The sequence below is a fragment of the Phascolarctos cinereus genome, unplaced genomic scaffold, assembly GCF_003287225.1.
Source record: "Phascolarctos cinereus isolate Bilbo 61053 unplaced genomic scaffold, phaCin_HiC Scaffold_726;HRSCAF=1367, whole genome shotgun sequence".
NCBI classification, from domain to species: domain Eukaryota; kingdom Metazoa; phylum Chordata; class Mammalia; order Diprotodontia; family Phascolarctidae; genus Phascolarctos; species Phascolarctos cinereus.
This window is the reverse complement of record NW_027556098.1, coordinates 425,587,809-425,607,017: the sequence shown is the minus strand read 5'-3', so window position 1 is coordinate 425,607,017 and position 19,209 is coordinate 425,587,809. Positions and strand designations below refer to the sequence as shown.

At 40.9% G+C, this 19,209-nt stretch overlaps 1 protein-coding gene, 1 long non-coding RNA gene and 1 pseudogene across 2 annotated transcripts in view; 1 reads left to right on the top strand and 2 right to left on the bottom strand.

Moving 5' to 3' along the window:
* The window catches only part of LOC110197754 (uncharacterized), a 420,263-nt gene that overhangs the window by 145,831 nt on the left and 255,223 nt on the right, over positions 1-19,209 (bottom strand).
* LOC144454442 (uncharacterized) overlaps positions 1-19,209 on the top strand; it is a 351,830-nt gene that overhangs the window by 192,113 nt on the left and 140,508 nt on the right. The window lies entirely within an intron of this gene.
* The window catches only part of LOC110197783 (zinc finger protein 69 homolog), an 82,623-nt pseudogene that overhangs the window by 40,760 nt on the left and 22,654 nt on the right, over positions 1-19,209 (bottom strand).

Here is a 19,209-nt window from a genome sequence, read left to right as displayed (position 1 = left end):
GACCTTCCAGGTTCTCTTGGGCTATAATCTTTTTCACTCTCTTTTTGAAGGTTCTGCTACTCTAGTATTTGTTTAGAGTAATTTTTTTAGATGTATTTGTAAGGGTTTAGGGGAGAGTTCAGGCAAGTCCCTGCCTTTACTCTGCCCTCATGGCCATGACCCCACTGACTCTGCATTTTCAAAGTTTCCACCACTGCCCCTCCCCACCATGCCTTGAAAGCTGTCCCTCCTTGTCTTAGCCTCATTGTTTCCTGGCTTACTTGAAGAAGCCTTCCTTGGTCCACTGTCTCTGTTTGATTTCCTGCAATTTACCTTGTATGTAGGAAACAAGGAAACAAGCTTGTTGACTTAATTACTTGACCAAAACCCTTTGGAATGTGAGCTCCTTGAGGGCAGGAGCTGTTTCACCTTGCTTTGCACCCCAGCACTTAACACATAATCAGTGCTTGTTGAATTGCCATGAGGGAGTCCCCAGTCATGGGGATTGGAGCCATTTTCTTATTTTCTGCATTCTAAGATCTAATAATATTAATTCTACACAAGGAAGGGGCAACACTTTGAATCCAAGCTGGAATCTGTTAAGTCAGAGCTGGGGCAAAGATATAACTGCCAAACATATTACTCTAGGTGGAATTTCATCAGTTTCATAACCAGTGGCCAAATACATTCTCATAAAACTTGTACATGATAAAGAAACTTGTAAGTTTCCCCTCCCTCAACTTGACTTTGGCTCTTAGAGGTCTTAATGACTCAGTAAAGCACTTCATTACTTCAGAATTAGACAATCTCTTCTTTAAGCAGCTTCTTTCCCAGGGCTGACAAGACTTTATGACCTTGCCCTAAAAGGAGGTCCCAAAGCACTTGGTTGGTCCCCAAAGAACTTCCAGGATGAGCAGAATGTATAAGTCTGTTTTTCTTTTCCCAAATAGTAAGTTATTCCGATTATTGTTTTCAAAGGCAAATATATGCAATGAACTAAAAGCAGTGTTAAAACATTATAACCACATTCTCTAACAGTTTAATTCATCATTTCACAGTGTCCAGATGAAGAGAAGTTGATTTCCTAAGAAAACAATTGTATCACCCTCTAGGTATCATTTCAAAAATTAACAACCTTGGTTATCAAATAATTTCCAAAAATGAAAATGAAAGAAAACTTCGAAGCAAATAACAAAAGCAAGGTTACAGATTTAAAGCAAATCTTACTGTTTTGACAAGACAGATTTAAACAAAAACCAGTTGCCAGTGAAATGACAATTCAGTTGAATGTAATTTCCAAATTATCTTACATAGAGAATCACTTTGCCCAGCCGTGATTGTTACACTCTAGAGGGATTGCAGTCAGTTACCAAAATATTTATACCAGAACTTTTTGTGCAAGCAACAAACAAGGTACAAAGTAAGTAACCATCAATTGTTCAATAGCTGAAGAAAATACAGTACAGGAATTCAAAGGAATATTATTGTAGAGTAATTGGAAACATCAGGATTTCAGGGGGGAAAGCCATGACATTTGTAGGCGTTTATTCACAGTAAGTAATTTTGGATGTTTAATGAGGTCTCCTACTGGGAGATCTGAGGAAATCTTGAACAAGAGACCTAATCTTGTTAAGTAGATCCATAAAGTTTATGTTCAGCAAGATTTTCCAACTTACAATCAAGTACTGTTGAAATCTAAGGCAAAACATTCAACATCACACTAACCAGTCTATCTCCCAATGACTAATTCCAAAGAAGCCAAAGCCTCTCAGTTCTTTGAAAACCTAAAACATTTTCTAGGGAAAAAAGGCAGATGAGGTGAAGTTCTATACAGTCAGTCAAAACATAACCTGAAGCTGACTGAGACTCAGAATGTGAGGTTCTAATTGCAAAATTCAGACTCAAATCAAAGAAAATAGGGAAAGCCATCAGACCTTACAGTTATGCCCTAAACAACATTGCTTATAGATATGAAATTGAAATGATGAATAGATCTAGGGATTAGATCTGATAGAGTGCCTGAAGAACTGTGGACAGAGGTTTGCATTATTGTACAGAAGGCAGCAACAAAAAGTATTCCAAAGAAAAAGAAGAGCAAGAAAGCAAAATGGCTGTCTGATGAGGCCTTAAAAATAGCTAAGGAGAGAAGGAAAGGAAAAGGGAAAAGATATACCCAAATGAATGCAGAATTCCAGATAATAGCAAGGAGAGATAAGAGATTTGTGATGTCTCATGAGGTCTGTGCTGCAGGCAAAGGTCTTCTGTCATTAATCAAATCCATCAGACTTATCTCCAGGAAGATTACTCCAATATATAAACATGTAGGAGATCCAGTTGAAGGCCTTCCCACAATTATTGCTTTTACAAGGATTCCTTCCAGTGTGAATATTGTGATGTTCAGTGACCTGTGTCTTCCAGGGAAAGGCAGGTCCTCATTAAGCACATTCATAAGTCTTCTCTCCACCATGAATCCCGAAGTAAAGGAACAGGAGAACTCTGCTGAAGGCATTCCCACATTGAGTTCTTCTAGGGATCGTTTCTGAGATGAATTTTCTGGAGTCTAAGAAGCTCTATAGACCATCTGAATGACTTTCCACATTCATTATAGTAATATGATTTCAATCTCATGGGAATTCTCTGATGGGAAATAAGATATGACTTTAGCCGGATTGCTTTTTTGTATTGATTATATTAACAAGATATATACTCCAGAATGGATTCTTGGATGTAAGAGCAATTATAATTTGTCTCATATTAATAACCACTTATTGATTTAGGCCTAAGCTCTACACCCCCTAGTTTCTATTTTCATTCAGAAATCAGCCCCTGTAGGTGATTCAGCCAGTCTCCAATGGGCAGGGCTGATGAAGAAATGAAATCTTGGGTGAGAGTTACCCAACTGAGAAAGTTTGGATCTAACCAAAATATAAAGAGATTTTAGTCTTGGGGTAAATATTGGCCCATTGTGTGTTTTAGTAAGACAGGTCTGAGGGGAAGTGGATTCCCCCTTTTTGCTAGATTTCCTGAGGCATGGGTGGTCTAGGAAGGGATAAGGCTATTTCTCCAAAATTGAGTGATGAGTCCAGTCCCTCAGCTACTCATTAGAGTAAGTCCACCTCCGCTTATAATGTTCATTCTCAATAATTTTTTTAATATAAATTTATTTTTAGTTTTTAAAATTTACTTCCACAAGAATTTGAATTCCAAATTTTCACCCCATCTTGCCCCTCCCCCTGCTCCAAGATGGCACACATTTTGAATATCCCTTCCCTTAGTCTGCCCTCCCTTCTATCTCTCCCCCACTTCTCTTATCCCCTTCCCCTTCTATTTTCCTGTAGGGCAGGATAGATTTCTGTACCTCATTTCTTGTATTTCTTATTTCCCAGTTGCATGTGGAAACTTTTTTTTTAAACATGTGTTTTTAAAACTTTGGGTTTCCAAATTTTCTCCCTTTCTCCCACCACACCCACCCTTATTGAAAAGGGAAGCAAGTCAATACAGGCCATATATGTGCAGTTATGCAAAACACTTCCATAGTAGACATGTTGTGGCAAACTAATTCTATTGCCCTTCATCCTATCCTGCCTGCTAATTGCACATCTCACCATTCTTTTCAGCTATGCCATTCTGTTTTGCTCACACAGGACAGCACACCACAGCACAGCACATTCTTTGATGTAGGCAGGCCATGCTGGGTGGTCCTTTGGCAATGTCTCCCATGGCTCACAATTGATTACAAAGTTCTTTAAAGACACCATGGGAATGCCCTTGTATCACTTTTTCTCACCACCTTGTGAGTACCTTCTTTGTGTGCATTCTCTGTAAAATAGTCTTTTAGGCAAACATCTTTTTGGCATTTGAACAACATGACCAGGCCATTGAAGTTGTCCTCTCTGCAGTAGAGTGTGAATGCTTGGCAGTGTAAATTGAGAAATGACCTTTCTCCATCCCTCCTTGCCTCCCTTCCTTCCTCCTCCCTGAGACAGTAAGCAAGGAGATATAAGTTATGTATGTGCAATCATGTAAAACATTTCCATATTAGTTGTTTTATACAGGAAGACTAAAACAAATGAATAAAAGTTAAAAACAGCAAGCTTCAATGTGTATGCAAAAAGTGTCAGTTCTTTCTCTGTAGATTGATAATATGCTCCATCATTAGTCCTTAGGGATTTTCTTGGATCATGATATTGTTCGATTGATTTCATTGATAATGACTAAGTCATTTACGATTCTTCACTGAACAGTATTGCTGTTACTGTGTACAATGTTTTCCTGGTTCTCTTCATTTCACCCTGCATCACTTCATGTAAGTCTTTCCAGGTTTCTCTGAAATCACCGTCCTCATAATTTCTGACAACATAATAATATTCCATTCCAATCATATACCACAGATAGTTTAGCCATTCTCCAATCGATGGGCATCTCTTTGATTTCCCATTTTTAGCCACCACAAAAGAGCTGTTATAAATATTTTTGTACAAATAGGTCCTTTCCTCTTTTTTTTTAAATGTCTGGGTTATATATAAAACTTGTTAAAATGGTCTGGTAGTGGTCTAGCAATGGTATTGCTAAATCAAAAATTATGCCTAGTTTTATATCTCTAAGGGCATAGCTCCAAATTGCTCTCTAGAATGGTTGGATCAGTTTGTAACGCTACCAACAGTGAATTAATGCATTAATAAAGATTTCCCACATACCTTCTAACATCCATCATTTTCCCTTTTTGTCATATTAGCCAATATGAGGGGCAGCTAAGTGGTACAGTGCATAGACGACCAGTCCTGAAGTCAGGAGGACTTGAGTTCAATTCTAGCCTCAGACCAACCACTTGACACTTACTAGCTGTGTGACCCTAGGCAAGTCACTTAACCCCAGTTGCCTAAAAAAAAATGAAATAAAATAAATTTAAAAATATATTAACCAATATGATGGGTGTGAGGTGGTACCTCAGAATTGTTTTAACTTGCATTTCTTTAATCCATAGTGATTAAGAGCATTTTTTCATATTATTGCAGATAGCTTTGGTTTCTTTGTCTGAAAACTGCCTATTCATATCTTTTGACCATTTGTCAGTTGGAGAATGACTTGTTTTTTTATAAATTAGACTCAGTTCTCAATATATTTAAAAAAGGAGATCTTTATCAGAGATACTTGGAAAAAAATTCTCCAGTTTTCTGCTTTTCTTTTAATTTTAGTTGTATTGGTTTTGTTAGTGCTAAAACTTTTCAATTTTATATGATCAAAATTATGAATTTTACATCTTTTAATGTTCTCTATCTCTTGTTTGATCATAAATTCTTCCCTTAACTATAGATTTGACAGATAAATGAATCCATAGCCTCCTAATTTGCATAAGTTACCATCCTTTATGTACTCATACATATAATCATGTACCCATTTTGAGCTTATTTTCATATACAGTGTGAGAAGTTGGTCTATATCTAGTTTCTGCCATTCTATTTTTCAGTTTTCCTAGCAGCTTTTATTCCAACAGCTTGGATCTTTGGGTTCATCATGTACCAGATTACTAGGGTCATTTACTATACGGTAATTTGTACTCATCTCCCATTCTATTTCTTAACCACTACCAGACCATTTTAACAAGTTTTATAGTATAGCTAGGCCATCTTCCTTCATATTTTTTTCCATCGATTCCCTTAACATCCTTGACCTTTCCGACAACCTCTATTTTCTTGGTGTTACTGTCAGGAAAAAATTAGCCCAAGCAATAAAGAATGGATCCATACTCTGCTACTCAGTTGCAGAGAATTAAGAGGAACTGTGGAACATTCCTTCACATATCAAAATAGCAAAATTTGGTTAATATAGGTTATGCTTCACCTAATTTATGAGAAAGTTTCTTCAAGAGACATAAAAGATCTAAATATACCACTAGAACTTTGGAAACTTGGGAAGACAAAAGACAAGAAAGGACTATATACAGGAAAGGCTGGCCAAATTTGAAAATACCTTGGTACTTATGAGCACTTATCTATATTTCCAAACTGCTACATGCACAATGTGTGTTTGGCCTTTGAAGGTCTTTCATTTCCATCATCTGGATATAATTCATTTTATCAGAAATTCTGATATTTGGAACAATTCTCCATCATATATACAAAATCATCTTTTAATTTTTCATCTTTCTGATTTCTTCTTTAAAAAACCTGATTAATGGTCTATTTTTTACCCATAAAACACTTTTCACTCCCTGTATTCTATCATTTTATTTTGGAATAATTGGGGTATTTATTAATCATTTATACTTTTTGAGATTCCCAAGAATTTATAATTCTTGACCCCCCCCACTGGGGTCTCTTTATCTCATAGTACTCATCACGTAGGCTTTCATTGCAGGAAGGCAGTCCTCTTATAGATAGTTGGCCTCTGATTCCTTTACTCACACCCAACAAAAGCTATTCCAAATCTCTTTCCTTTTCAAGCTTCTCACAACCATCTCTCACCACCATGGGATGGGGTTATGACCTCCAGCTTCCATTTACGGAGAAAGCTCATTTTAGACATCTCAGTACTCATGTCACTCAATTTCTTTGGGACTTGTCTGACTGACTGCTCCATTGTGCCCCTGTACTGGGGTACCTTCTCTTCACTCCAACCCATTTTCAAAATTCCTTCCTGTGTCGTCTTCCTCCATTAGACTGTCAGGTCCTTGAGGCTAAGTGAGCTCTAAAAGCCATCAGAAAGGGCACCTAAGTGGCACAGTGAATAGAGCTCTGGCCTTGGAGTCAGAAGGACCTGAATTCAAATCCAGCCTCAGACACTTAACATTTACTAGCTTGGGCAAGTCACTTAGCCCCGACTGGCACAGCAAAAAGCAAATAAAAATAAAAATAAAGAAAAGCTATCAAGAGAAAGGCTTTCACATACAATGGAAAGAACACTGCAATATGCAACACTATTCCAAATCCTCTAGAAATGAGGAGGGAATGGAAGAATGTATTCCAGAGAGAATGAAGCTCAGTATGTGGTCCTGGGAGATCTACCATGCAAATATGAGCTTAGCAACATGGGACAAAAAGTGGATGTTCAATGATAAAGAAAAATCTGACATCTTTTTAGAAAATCAGAACTGAAGACATAATTTGTTTCTTTGTACCACATGGAACTTTTACAAAAATTAACCTTAGACTAGGGCAGAGAGATACTACAAACAAAGTTAAAAAGTTATCTAGACATGCTATCATTCCATAATTAAATAAGAATGGAAATTGGTTAATGGACCACAAAAGATACAAACCTCAATGGAGACTTAACAGTGATATTTACATTTTTAATACTATAGTAATGAAATTCTAGGGGCTGAGTGGATAAAATGTCGAGCCTGGAGTCAGGGAAATCTGGGTTCCAATTTGGCCTCAGACCCTTACTAACTGTATGATCCTGGGCAGGTCACTCAACTCTGTTTGCCTCAGTAGCTTCATCTGTAAAATGAGCTGGAGAAAGAAAAAAAACCATTCTAATATCTTTGCCAAGAACACCCCAAATGGAGTCACAAAGAGTTGGACAAGACAGAACAGCATCAATAATGATAACAACAAAATTATGAAAGAGATATTTTACAAGCCTGAAGAAAAATAACAAAATTCATTTGGAAAAATGAAAGACTTACAACATCAAGAGGAATGATGAAAAGAAGTAAGGCTATAGGGGGGAAAGCACTTCCAGACCTCAAACTGTACTATACAGCAGCAGTCATCAAAACCATGGGTTTTGGTAAAATTCCATTTACCATTTGGTATTGGTACAAATAAAAAGAGAGAGAGAGAGAAAGAGAGAGAGAGAGAGAGAGAGAGAGAGAGAGAGAGAGAGAGAGAGAGAGAGAGAGAGAAATGAATGGAACAAATGAAACAAGGGAAATTCAGAATCACTAGAACTCAGTAACTCAGTGTTTGATAAGGTGGAAAACAAACTACTTAGAGTAAAACTCCTTATTTGGTTAAAAAACTGCTGAGAAAACTGGGAAGCAGTCAGGAAGGAAATTAGGATTAGACTAACTTGTTTCACCATACTCCATGAGACATTCTATATGGATGTTAATGTTGCTGTAAGGTGGTTTCAATCATGTCTGACCTTGCATGACCCCATCTGGTATTTTCTTGGCAAAGAAATTATCAGGGAAAACTGCCCTGATATCTAGAGACATAGGGTAAAACAGAAATTGAAAGAATCCACCAAACAGCTTCTGAAAAATATCCCACAATGAAAACTCTTAGGAATATTATACCCAAATTCCAGAGCTCTTAGGTCAAGGGGAAAAGAATGCAAGCAGCCAGAAAGAAGTAATACAAATCTCGTGGAGCCACAGACAGGCTAACACAAAATTGAGCAGCTTTTACACTACAAAAAAAAAATCAGAGCATGTGGAATGATATTCAGCAAGACAAATTAACTGGGATTATAACTAAGCATCACATACCCAGAAAAACTGAGTAAAATCCTTCAGGGGCAACAATGGACATCCAATAAATGGAGGATAATCAAGCTTTCCTAGTGAAGAGACCAGTGCTGAACAAAATCTCTTCAAGTACAACATCCAAGAGAAGCATCAAAAGGTAAACAGAAAACAGCAAATAGAAAAGATTCAAAAGATTTAGCTGTTTATATTCCTACATGGGAGATGATACCAGAAAGACCCTTCCGATTATTAGGGCAATTCGAAGGAGTATACAATGCCAGCATACACTGACTGTGATGGGATGATATTCAAGAAAACAAAAGTAAGGGGTGAGAAAGAGAATTGCATTTCAAGAAGAGGGAAGGAAGAAGTAAAGGGATTAAATTATCTCCCATAAATGAGGAAAAGAAGAGTTATTACAGCGAAGGGGAAGATGGGGAATGTGGGAAGGAAGGGCTTGAATGTTACTCTTCTCAAAATTGGCTGAAACAGAGAAAAGAATACATGCTGAGTTGGGTACAGAAATCTATCTCATCCCATTGAGAGAGAGAAAGGGGCAGTGATAAGGGGAAGGTGGACTGATAGAAAGAAGGGCAGATTGGGGGAGGTATTCATCTGGAGCAAAACACTGGTGAGGAGAGATAGGGTAAAAGGTGAGAGGGTGTGTGTGTGTGTGTGTGAGAGAGAGAGAGAGAGAGAGAGAGAGAGAGAGTGGGAGAGGAGAAATAGGAAAAATAGGATGAAGGGAAATACAGTTATCATAACTGTAAATATGAAAGGAATGAACTCACCCATAAATGGAAGTGAGTAGTAGAATGAATTAAAAACCAGAATCCTACAATAAACCATTTACAAGAAATACATTTGAAGCAGAGACACATGCAGAGTAAACATAAAGGGCTAGAGGAGAATGTAGTATGCTTCAGCTGAAGTAAAAAAAAAAGGGGGTAATAATGATCATCAGAGACAAAGCAAAAGCAAAAATAGATCTAATTAAAAGAGGTAAGGAAGGAAAGTATATCTTGCTAAAAGATGTCAAAAACAATGAATTGATGTCAGTACTAAACATATATGCACCAAGTGGTATAGTATCTAAGTTTTGAAAGGACAACTTAAATGAGTTATAGGAGGAAATAGACAATAAAACTATACTAGTGGGGAATGTCAACCTTCCCTCTCAGAAGTAGATAAATCTAAATAAAAAATAAAGAAAGAAGTTAAGGAGGTAAATAAATTGAAGAAAAGTTAGATTGCTAGACTTTAGAGAAAACTGAATGAGAAGAGAAAGGAATATACCTTTTTCTCAGCTGTATGTAGCATTTATACAAAAACTGTCCATGGATTAGATCATAAAAACCTCATAATCAAATGTAGAAAATCAGAAATATGAAATTCAGCCTATTTAGTTCAATCTGCGATAAAAATCATATTCAATAAAGGTGCTGAAAAAGATTTAAAAAATTAATTGAAACATTCATCTAATCCTAAAGAACAAATTCATCAAAGAACAAATCATAGAAATAATAATTTCATTAAAGAGAATAACAACAAAGAGATGACAAAGATAAACCATTGGCTAATTAGATTAAAAAAAAAAGAGAAAACCAAATTTCCAGTATCAAAAGTGAAAGGAATGAAGAGAAAAATTTAAACAATTAATAGAATACTTGAATAACCCAATCTTATAAAAGGAACTTGAACAAATCATCAATGAACTCCATAAGGAAAAAGTCTCCCAGATTTACAAGTAAATTCTACCAAACATTTAAAAAACAATGAATTCCAATACTAAATAAACTATTTGGAAATACAGGTAAAGAAAGATTCCTTTTATCACAGAAAAATATTGCTAAGACTGTGTAACTCTGGGTAAGTCACTTAACCCCAAATGCCACACCAAAAAACCAAAAGTTGATAAGATCTAAATCAGAAAGAAGGAAAACAGAAGGCAAATGCAGACAAATTTCCCTCTTTAATATTGGTGTAAAAAAATTTTAATGAAGTGCTAGCAAGTAGATTACAGTCATAAATACCACAAGGATCATATACTATGTGACCACTGGGAATTTATACAAAGAATGGAAGACTGCTTTAATGTTAGGAAAACTATCAGCATAAGTGGCCACATTGATAACAAAAAACTACAACAGCCATTCCCCCATAGATAAATGGTCAAAGGATATGAAGAAAGAATGATCAGAAGAAGAATGGCCAAGTATTCCCAAACAGATGAAAAAATGCCCCAAACAATTAGGAAGAGAAATGTAAACCAAAACAACACTGAGGCTGCATCTCATTCTCTACAAAACTGACAGAAGTGGTACTAGTCAATGTTGGAGGGGTTTGAGAAGATGGGCACACTAATACCATGCTGATGGAGCTAGGAAATGGTAGAAGATCATGAAGATCTGAGTTCAAGCCCAGCATTGGACACTTATTCTCTATGTGACCCTGGTTGGTCTGTTTGCCTCAGTTACCTGAAATGTTAAGTAAAGATAATAAAAATACGTACCATACAGAATTGTCGTGAAGATGGTTAAAAGTGGATTTTGGAGAGAAAGTAAGTCACTCCATTGTGTGTTTGCTTTGAGCCTGATGCCTCTTTGACATCTCCTTCAATGTGTCTCCTTCAATACCCTCCTTTCCCCCACTGGAAAAAAAAACTCTTTGAATAATTCCCTAAACTCAGCCTTTCCTCTATATCCTCTCTAATAAGGGAAGTACCAGTCTCTTCACAAATGCTAATTAGAGCCAAAGAAGGTACTCTTTGCTTTGGCCTGCTCCAAAAAGCTCTGCTAAGGGCCTTTGAACATGTGAATGTGACCCACAAGCCAACTTAACCTGTTTTCTGGAGTTGTCATATTTTCCAGAAACACTGGGCCAGAGTATGCAGGAGGCCAGAACACCCCCCAGCCCCAGCTCATAGTATTTGGTCCTTTCAACCCTCACTGCCCTCTCAGTGTGCCTTTGAGGGTCAAACCAGCTACGAGACAGGACCAGTCAGTGTGCACCAGATCGATAAACTGTGCAGCTGGGACCCTGGAGGTTAAGCAGGGCATCCTGTGTTCAAGGTTTGCCAGGGAGAGCTTGGCCAAAAAAGCAAAGCAGAGGGGGAGCAGTTCTATGGATGTGTGGGGGAGGGGGCTAGGCATGCTTAAAGGGAGCAAAGACAAGACCCCAGCAGAAGAGAGAGGAATGAGTGAAGTGGTCATCCTTGTGACTCAGGAATCAAGGGGGAAAACTTCAAAACTGAACAGGGGAGGGCAGCAACTGGGATCGGGGGAGGGTAGTATGTAGTGCTTGTGATGCCAAAGTGCTGAGAATCAGTTCAAAACACAGAAGGAGAGAGAAGGGCAGTGTTGTTTCTACTGTTTTCAATTGCTTGCCTATTTTTGCAAAGAAACAATCCATAGGTAGGCAATGGACAGCCTCTGAGACAATCCTCTTTGTCTCTGGAAATGGCCTCTTTGGCTGATATGGGTCAAGTCTGAGGGCAGGGTGCACTCACCTGGGCTGGAGGTCTGCAGCTCCCATGGGACATTCCCTCTGGCTCCAGGCTCCCTGCTGGGTCAGACCTTGGTCTTCTGCTCACGGAGCTGGGAAGGGAAAGGGAGAATGACCTCAGGGCAGGAGGCTGGCCTGCAGGGATTTACAGGGTGTGGCACTACCCTCAGGGTGAAAGTGCCCCCTACTGGAATGGTCAGGTTAGGAAATGAAATGAGATGAAAGGTCTGGCCTGGAAATGAGATGATCCCACCCTCTCCTACTCCTTCTCTTCTGTCCCCTTCCTCTCCTCCATTCTTCTACAGAGACCCAAGAGGCAGAAGGAGTTTGGGATCCCAGATGGGGTGAGACCAGCAGAGCCTCAGTGGCTCCTGAATCAGAGCTCTCCCTACAACTGGTCCTCTGGTCTCCCTGCCTCCCCTCTCCCCCAACTCACACACACACACACACACACACACACACACACACACACACACACACACACATATGCACACACACATTATCTAGACAACAGACTGACTGCTTGACCTAGGAGGGAGGGAAGGTTGGGAATGGGTACAGCTCTGGAATGGAGCCACCAGAAATGACCAGGATCAGCCTGAGGCTGGGAGACACAATTCTGTCTGGGATTCAGCACCCTGGCTGGGACCCTGAGGGCTCTGAAAGAAAGGGGGGCAGGGAAAGCAGGAGGCCTGGGGAAGGGGAGCACAGATAGGGACTGGGAGGGAGATATTCTAAGCCAGTTTAGGGCAGGAAGGTTAGGGAAACTGGAGTGACAGAAGGGCTCCAGGTAGACACTGAGCCTGGGAAAGCAGGATGGCTGTGTGCTTAGGGATAACTGGGGAGGACTCCTAGGACCCTCTGGTAGAGCTTAGGCTTGGAATCCCCCAGGGGAGAGCTGACACAGGAAGCCAAAGCCTGGGATCTGACAGAGAAGCAGCCCAGGAGCTGGGGGTCCAGATAAGGGGATCCGGCAGGAGCTTTGGTTCCTACATCCAAAGTTGGGTCTCAAGGCAGGCAGAATTTTTTTTTAAGCAATTTCCCAGGGTCACACAGCTGTCAAGGTACCTGAGGCCAGATTTGAGCTCAGGTCCTCCTGACTTCCAGGCCAGTCCTCTATCCACTGAGAAACCTAGTTGCCCCCAGGCAGAACTTTCCATCCTTACAAGGGCTTGGTTGTAAGGGAGAACAACTCTATCTCTAACCAAAAGCTGGAGACAGGGAGACAGGATTCCTGGGTCCCTGGGGGGTAAAGTTTGAATTTTGGGAAAGGGTGATCCAATCTTAAATCTGAAGAGAGTGACTCTGAATGTTTGGGAACTGATTGGGAGACTGCAAAAGAGAGCAGCTGAAAGGTTGTCCAGTAGCCAGGCCTGGGCAGGACGATTGCTGCAGGTGGACCTGGAGGGCACTTACCACATAGTCAGAGGAGGAGGATGAGATCCAATGGCCTGAACAGGCAGCAGATCTATGATGGGCTGGCTTAGAACTAAGGATGTGCCCCACAGAGCTGGTGTCAGGAAGATAGAGATCTCAGGTCAAAGAGAAGGCAGCTCTCCTCAGCTTTGAGGGAGGAAGACAGGGAGATCTCAGCACAAGTTCGTGTTTTCAGCCAGCCCACTCTGGGAGGGTCCTCCCAGCCTTTGCCCAGAGTCTGAGGACCCCAGGAAGGGCCCTTTCCTCCAATCACACCCTGGGCCAGGAGCTCAGGACCCTGTCTCCCTCTCCTCCCCAAGCCCTGCCCTCCTTCTTCTGCAATGCCTTGGCCCCTGGGATGAGCCTTCTGACCTAGACCCCTCCCAGGCCTGCAAATTCCACCCCAGGGCTCTTATTCACCTGGGCCACCACCCACCAGGCTGGTCATCTCTGAGAGCTCCTCCTCCCCCATCTCTCTGCCACTAGATTCTTTACTGGAGGAAAGATTCCAGACTTTAAGAGGTGGGAGGGGGAACCTTGGAAGGAAGAGGTAACCTGGAGATTTCCCGGCAAGAAAGTGATTCACAGCCAAACCAGTTTAGTTTGAGAATGGAGGCTGTCACCAAAGGCAGTCAGTTTCCTTAGCACTTTTCTCCTGGCTTAAATTCGAATGGGGCTCATTTAAAGTCACCTCTAGGAGGACAATTGGGATGTTTGACCCTAAGGGCAGATCCACCCTCAATGTAAAATACACTTAAAATTTGGCTTTAGGAGCTGCCTGAATAAGAATTAAATGTAACTGGTTCAGAATTACTCTACTGAACTCTCTGAATGCAAGCAGTCTACAGGGTCAAACAGATAAATGGATAAAGTGGTTTTTATATTGTGAACCCTGAACCCCAAGAACCCAAAATTGAAACATCTTGTTCTAAAAAAGACAAACAAAATTGGAGTATGCATGCCCCCTGGTTAATTTCTCTCAAGTTATCTTGACATGCATTGCATGGGAGTTCAGTCCAAACTGGCTTGGTTTAGGATTTTGGGGTTTAGCATTATATACTCTTTCAACTTCCTACCAACCTACCATCATTCCAGACCACTCCTAGCCTCCTTCTATCTAGGCAGAAGGATTTCTCTCTCCAGGTTCTCTGATGCTGTGCCTTTCATCATTCCCGATGAAGAGGTCTAGGACTTTTGGGGTGTGCTTGGGGGACACCCCAAGATCGCGGCACTGGGCTCTGCCTTAATGAATTCAACTCAAATCTTCTTCAGCCACAGGAAAAATTTATTAGTGATAAAACACTTAGGACAGGTGACGCCCCTAAGGACGAATGGGCATGAGATTCTCAGCACCTGAATGGGGGCCAGGGTGGAATTTTTTCTGCACTAAAGTAATTTTGGGTGGCCAGAGAAGGGGGCTGGGAAAAGGGTCTAGGTGAGAATTCAGCTTGGAAGGTCTGAGAGACTGAATAGACAATGGGAATAGCTAATGGAGGGAACTGGAAGGCAGAAGTTTGAAAAGCATCTGCACAAGATCAAACGGTGGGGCTAGGACTTTCAAAGGGAGATAAGGGAAGTCAATATGGAACCATTTGAGACCAGAGTAAGGGCTTTCTAGGGCCTATAGACAAAGGGAAGCCAGATTCCCTTTGGGTTAAGGGAGGAAGACCTTGGCTTGGGCCACACCCCATCACTTAATGGTCCCTTAACTGACTCCATTTGATGCTATACTCCATGTTCTTTTTTTTGTAGTATTATTTTATTATTATTATTTTGCTTTTGGGTGATACAATCAGGGTTGACTTGCCCAGGCTCACACAGCTAGCAAGTGTCCAGTGTTTGAGGCTGAATTTGAACTCAGGTCATCCTGACTCCAAGGCTGGAGCTCTATCCACTGAGCCACCTGTCCATCTCTAAAAAGGTAAAGGAAATAGATTGTCCTGTGACAATCACGGCTGAGGAGAGGGGAGAGGAAAGTGGAGTGGAAAGTCCTCTTTTGTAGTCATTGCTGGCAAGATTCTTGCCAGAGTTCTACTTAATAGGCTGATCCTTCACCTGGACCATGGTCATCTGCCTGAGAGCCAGCATGACTTTAGAAAGGACCAAAGAACACTGGATGTGGTGTTTGCTGCCTGACAACTCCAGGAGAAATGCCAAGAGCAGAACAGAGGTGTGTACACAACGTTTGTAGATATGACTAAGGCCTTCAATACTGTCAGTCATGAGGGCTTATGGAAAATTATGCCAAAATTTGGTTGCCTAGAGAAGTTCATCAGTATTGTCCGCCAATTGCATGATGACATGCTTGAGCAGGGATGATACTTTCGAGCTTTCCCAGTCACCAATGGAGTGAAACAAGGATGTGAGCTTGCTGTCATGCTTTTTAGCATAATGTTTTCAGCCATGTTATCAAACAGCTTCAATAAGTATGAACATGGCATGAAGATCAGCTACCTCACTGATGGTAAATTTTTTAACTTGAGGATGCTACAAGCCAAGACCAAAGTGGAGGGAGTGTTGGGGCATGATTTTCTGTTTGCATATGATTGCAGGCTCCATGCAGCCTCTGAAGCTGAGATGTAACAAAGTATGGATCAATAATCTGCTGCTTGTGCAAATTTTGGCCTAACAATTAACATCAAGAAAACACAGGTGATCCATCAGCCACCACCACACCATCCATATGTGGAACCCTCGGTTACAGCAAATGGAGAAGTTTTGAGTGCTGGGGATAAGTTCATTGACTTTGGCAGTGTACTTTCCAAGGATGTACACATTGATAATGAGGTTGACACACACATTGCCAGAGCCAGTTCAGTGTTTAGGAGGCTCTGAAGGAAAGTATGGGAGAGAAAAGGTATTAGACTGACTACTAAACTCAAGGTCTACAGAGCTGTTGTGTTCACCTCGTTGTTCTATGTCTGTGAAAGCTGGACAGTATACCAGTACCATGCTAGCAAATTGAATCACTTCCATTTAAATTGCCATAGGAAGATTATGAAGATCACCTGGCAGGATAAGATACCAGACACTGAGATCCTTTCTTGAACTAAACTGCCAAGCATTCAAACTCTGCTTTAGAGAGTGCAACTCTGATGGGCTGGCCATGTTGTTTGAATGCCAAATGTAAGCTTGCCAAAAAGACTAGTTTATGGAGAACTCATCATGGCAAAAGTTCACATGGTGGTCAGAAGAAGAGATACAAGGACACTCTCAAGGTCTCTTTTCAGAACTTTGGAATTGATTGTGTGACACAGGAAACCCTGGCACAGGACCTCTCAGTATGGCGTGCCACCATCAGAAAAGGTGCTGTGCTATAGGAGCAGAGCAGAATTGAAGTAGCTCAAGAGAAACACAACATCTGCAAACTTAGAGAAGCCACCCCAAAGGTTCACCAGGACTATTTGTGCCCAACCTGTGGTAGAACATTCCGAACTTGTATTGATGTTATCAGCCACAGGTGCACAGACTCAAACTTGACTCTGGGGTAGTGATGTCACTTTGGTCCTCTTTCAAAAGGAAGGAAAACAAGATGGCTCCATACTTTTCCATTACATTCTTAGACCATCATTTCTTCAGTCATTTCCCAATGTACAGGCACCATCAGTTTCCAGATCTTTGCAGCAACAACAAACATGTAATTTCATGTAGTGTATATGGGCCATTTAACTCTTTAGTTTATAGGTCTAGTGGTTATCATGAAGTCAAAGGGCAGGTGGTGGAAGGTGTTTAGGGACCAAGTTCCAAAGGTATCACAGAATGTGATCCATCCATTTGAAGGCTGTGTGAATCTTTGTGTCAAGGGCATTTCTTTTAAATAACATGGTGAATTCTGCTTTCTAATATATTCTGCTACTCTACTTTTACAGGTGAATTCATCACATCCAAATATTGTTGTGAGAATTAATTACATCTTCTCCATGATATCTCTGATCTTTCCTCTTTGCTTCTGCCTCAATCCTTAGAAACATAAAGAGAATGAGATCAACACTAGTAATTAATCATTGGAGTGTCCTGATCACCATTCCTCAGCCCACCTATTTTTCCATGCATCCCATTCCCAGATGACTCGCTGAAACACTATCTTACGAGAAATGAGCGAGTTGATGACCCAAGCTAATTTTAAATTGTGGACTTTATTAGCGTGCGGCTGCCAGGGATATTCACATCCAAATCAAGCAGCCCCCATCAGGGGTTGAGCTAGGGTTTATATAGGGAGTATACAGGACAGGGAGGGGGATGGATCTTTGAAGTCTGGCTGGTCAAGGATACCCTTCTCCCTCTGTGTAGATATGATAATGCTCTGCAAACTTTCCTGAGCAGCCAGATAAGGATCTTGCTGAGGCCCATGCATGAATACTGCTAGGCACAGTGTCCTTGGTTTGGGGAGTGGTTGTCAGAGACAGTGTTTCTGAGACTAGGGAGGCATTTTTGGGGCAAAAGTATAAGCACAAGCACCCGAGCACCCCATCATTACAGGTCAGGGATCCCACAAACCAGACCAGGTGTCCTGGTTTCTGGTGTAAACATAATTATCTAAAGCCATTGTATTGCAAGTTTTCTTATCCATTTGCTTTGCAGGTATGGGCTGTGCGTAAGCCATGCAGGAGTACATTTCACTATTGTTTAGATTTAGGAGCAAAGAGGTCTGGGGCAAGATTAAGCAGCAACTTCTGCTTTCCATTGCCTAAAGGGCCCTACTACCTAAATGGTAAAATAATGTTCTGCATTACACCATATCTTCTTTTCTCCTCTATTTGAAGCATCCACTCTAGTTATAAGTTGTTTTCTACAAGAAGGCAGCCAGGTGACACAATAGGTAGAGGACTATGACTGGATCAGGAAGAGCTGAGTTCAAATCCAGCTTCAGACACTTTCTCAGTGGGTGACACTGGGCAAGTCACCTTTCCTCTATTTGCCTCAGTCTCCTTATCTGTAAAGTGAGGACAATAATAGCCCCCTTTGACAGGGTCTGAGGATCAAATAAGATCATATTTGTAAATTGCTTGGAACATAGTAGGGACTCTATGAATATTAGGTATTATTACCGTAAATTTTACTATTTCTTCACCAATTCCACTCTTCTTACACTGCTATTTTTTTCTCTCCTTGCATTCATTTGTTTCCTTCTCCAGTTTAATGTTGTCGTTGTTGTTTGTCCTTTGTTCTCCCACAGGACCTTAACTTCAGGAAATTAAGGCCATGACTTGCAAGTGAATTGGATTTAAGTGAGGCAGGGCAGAGCAAAGTCACCAGCCTCACTCTCTCCCCTGTAGCCATCTGGGTGGGAAGATATAGATCAGGATGACTGGAGATGACTCAGGATGCAGTGGGGGACCTTGGCCTTTTTAAGCTAAGGGCTTCAACAGGTTTCAGTGTGACTGAGTCAATGCTGATTCAGTGATTAAGGCTAAATAAGAAAAGAGGCAGAGAATGGCCTTTTTATCCAGTAAAAAAAAAATCAGTGGGGCAGCTAGGTGGCAGGGCAGTGTGGATAGAGATCTGGCCTTGCAGTCAGGAGGACCAGAGTTCAAATTCAGCCTTAGACAGTTGACACTAGCTGTGTGACCCTGGCAAGTCACTTAACCCCAATTTCTTCATCCAAAAGCAAAAAAATTTATTCTGGGAAGGGAAGACCCTCAGGGTTTCTGGCCAAAACAGAAACAATTGCTACTTACATTCACTGTGAGCCTCAGAGTCAAAAGAGTGACCAATCAAGGCTTGGCCTGACACCAAAGGCTGGAGAGTCAGATGGATTTGGGGTTAAAGTTGATCCTTAAGGAAAAAAGTTTCAGAGATCAAGTGGCTGGATATACAAAGAGAGGCCAAAAAACAAAAACAAAAAACACCTCCCAGACCTTTCTCCCCTCCCAAGCCAGCAAACCAAACCAGTC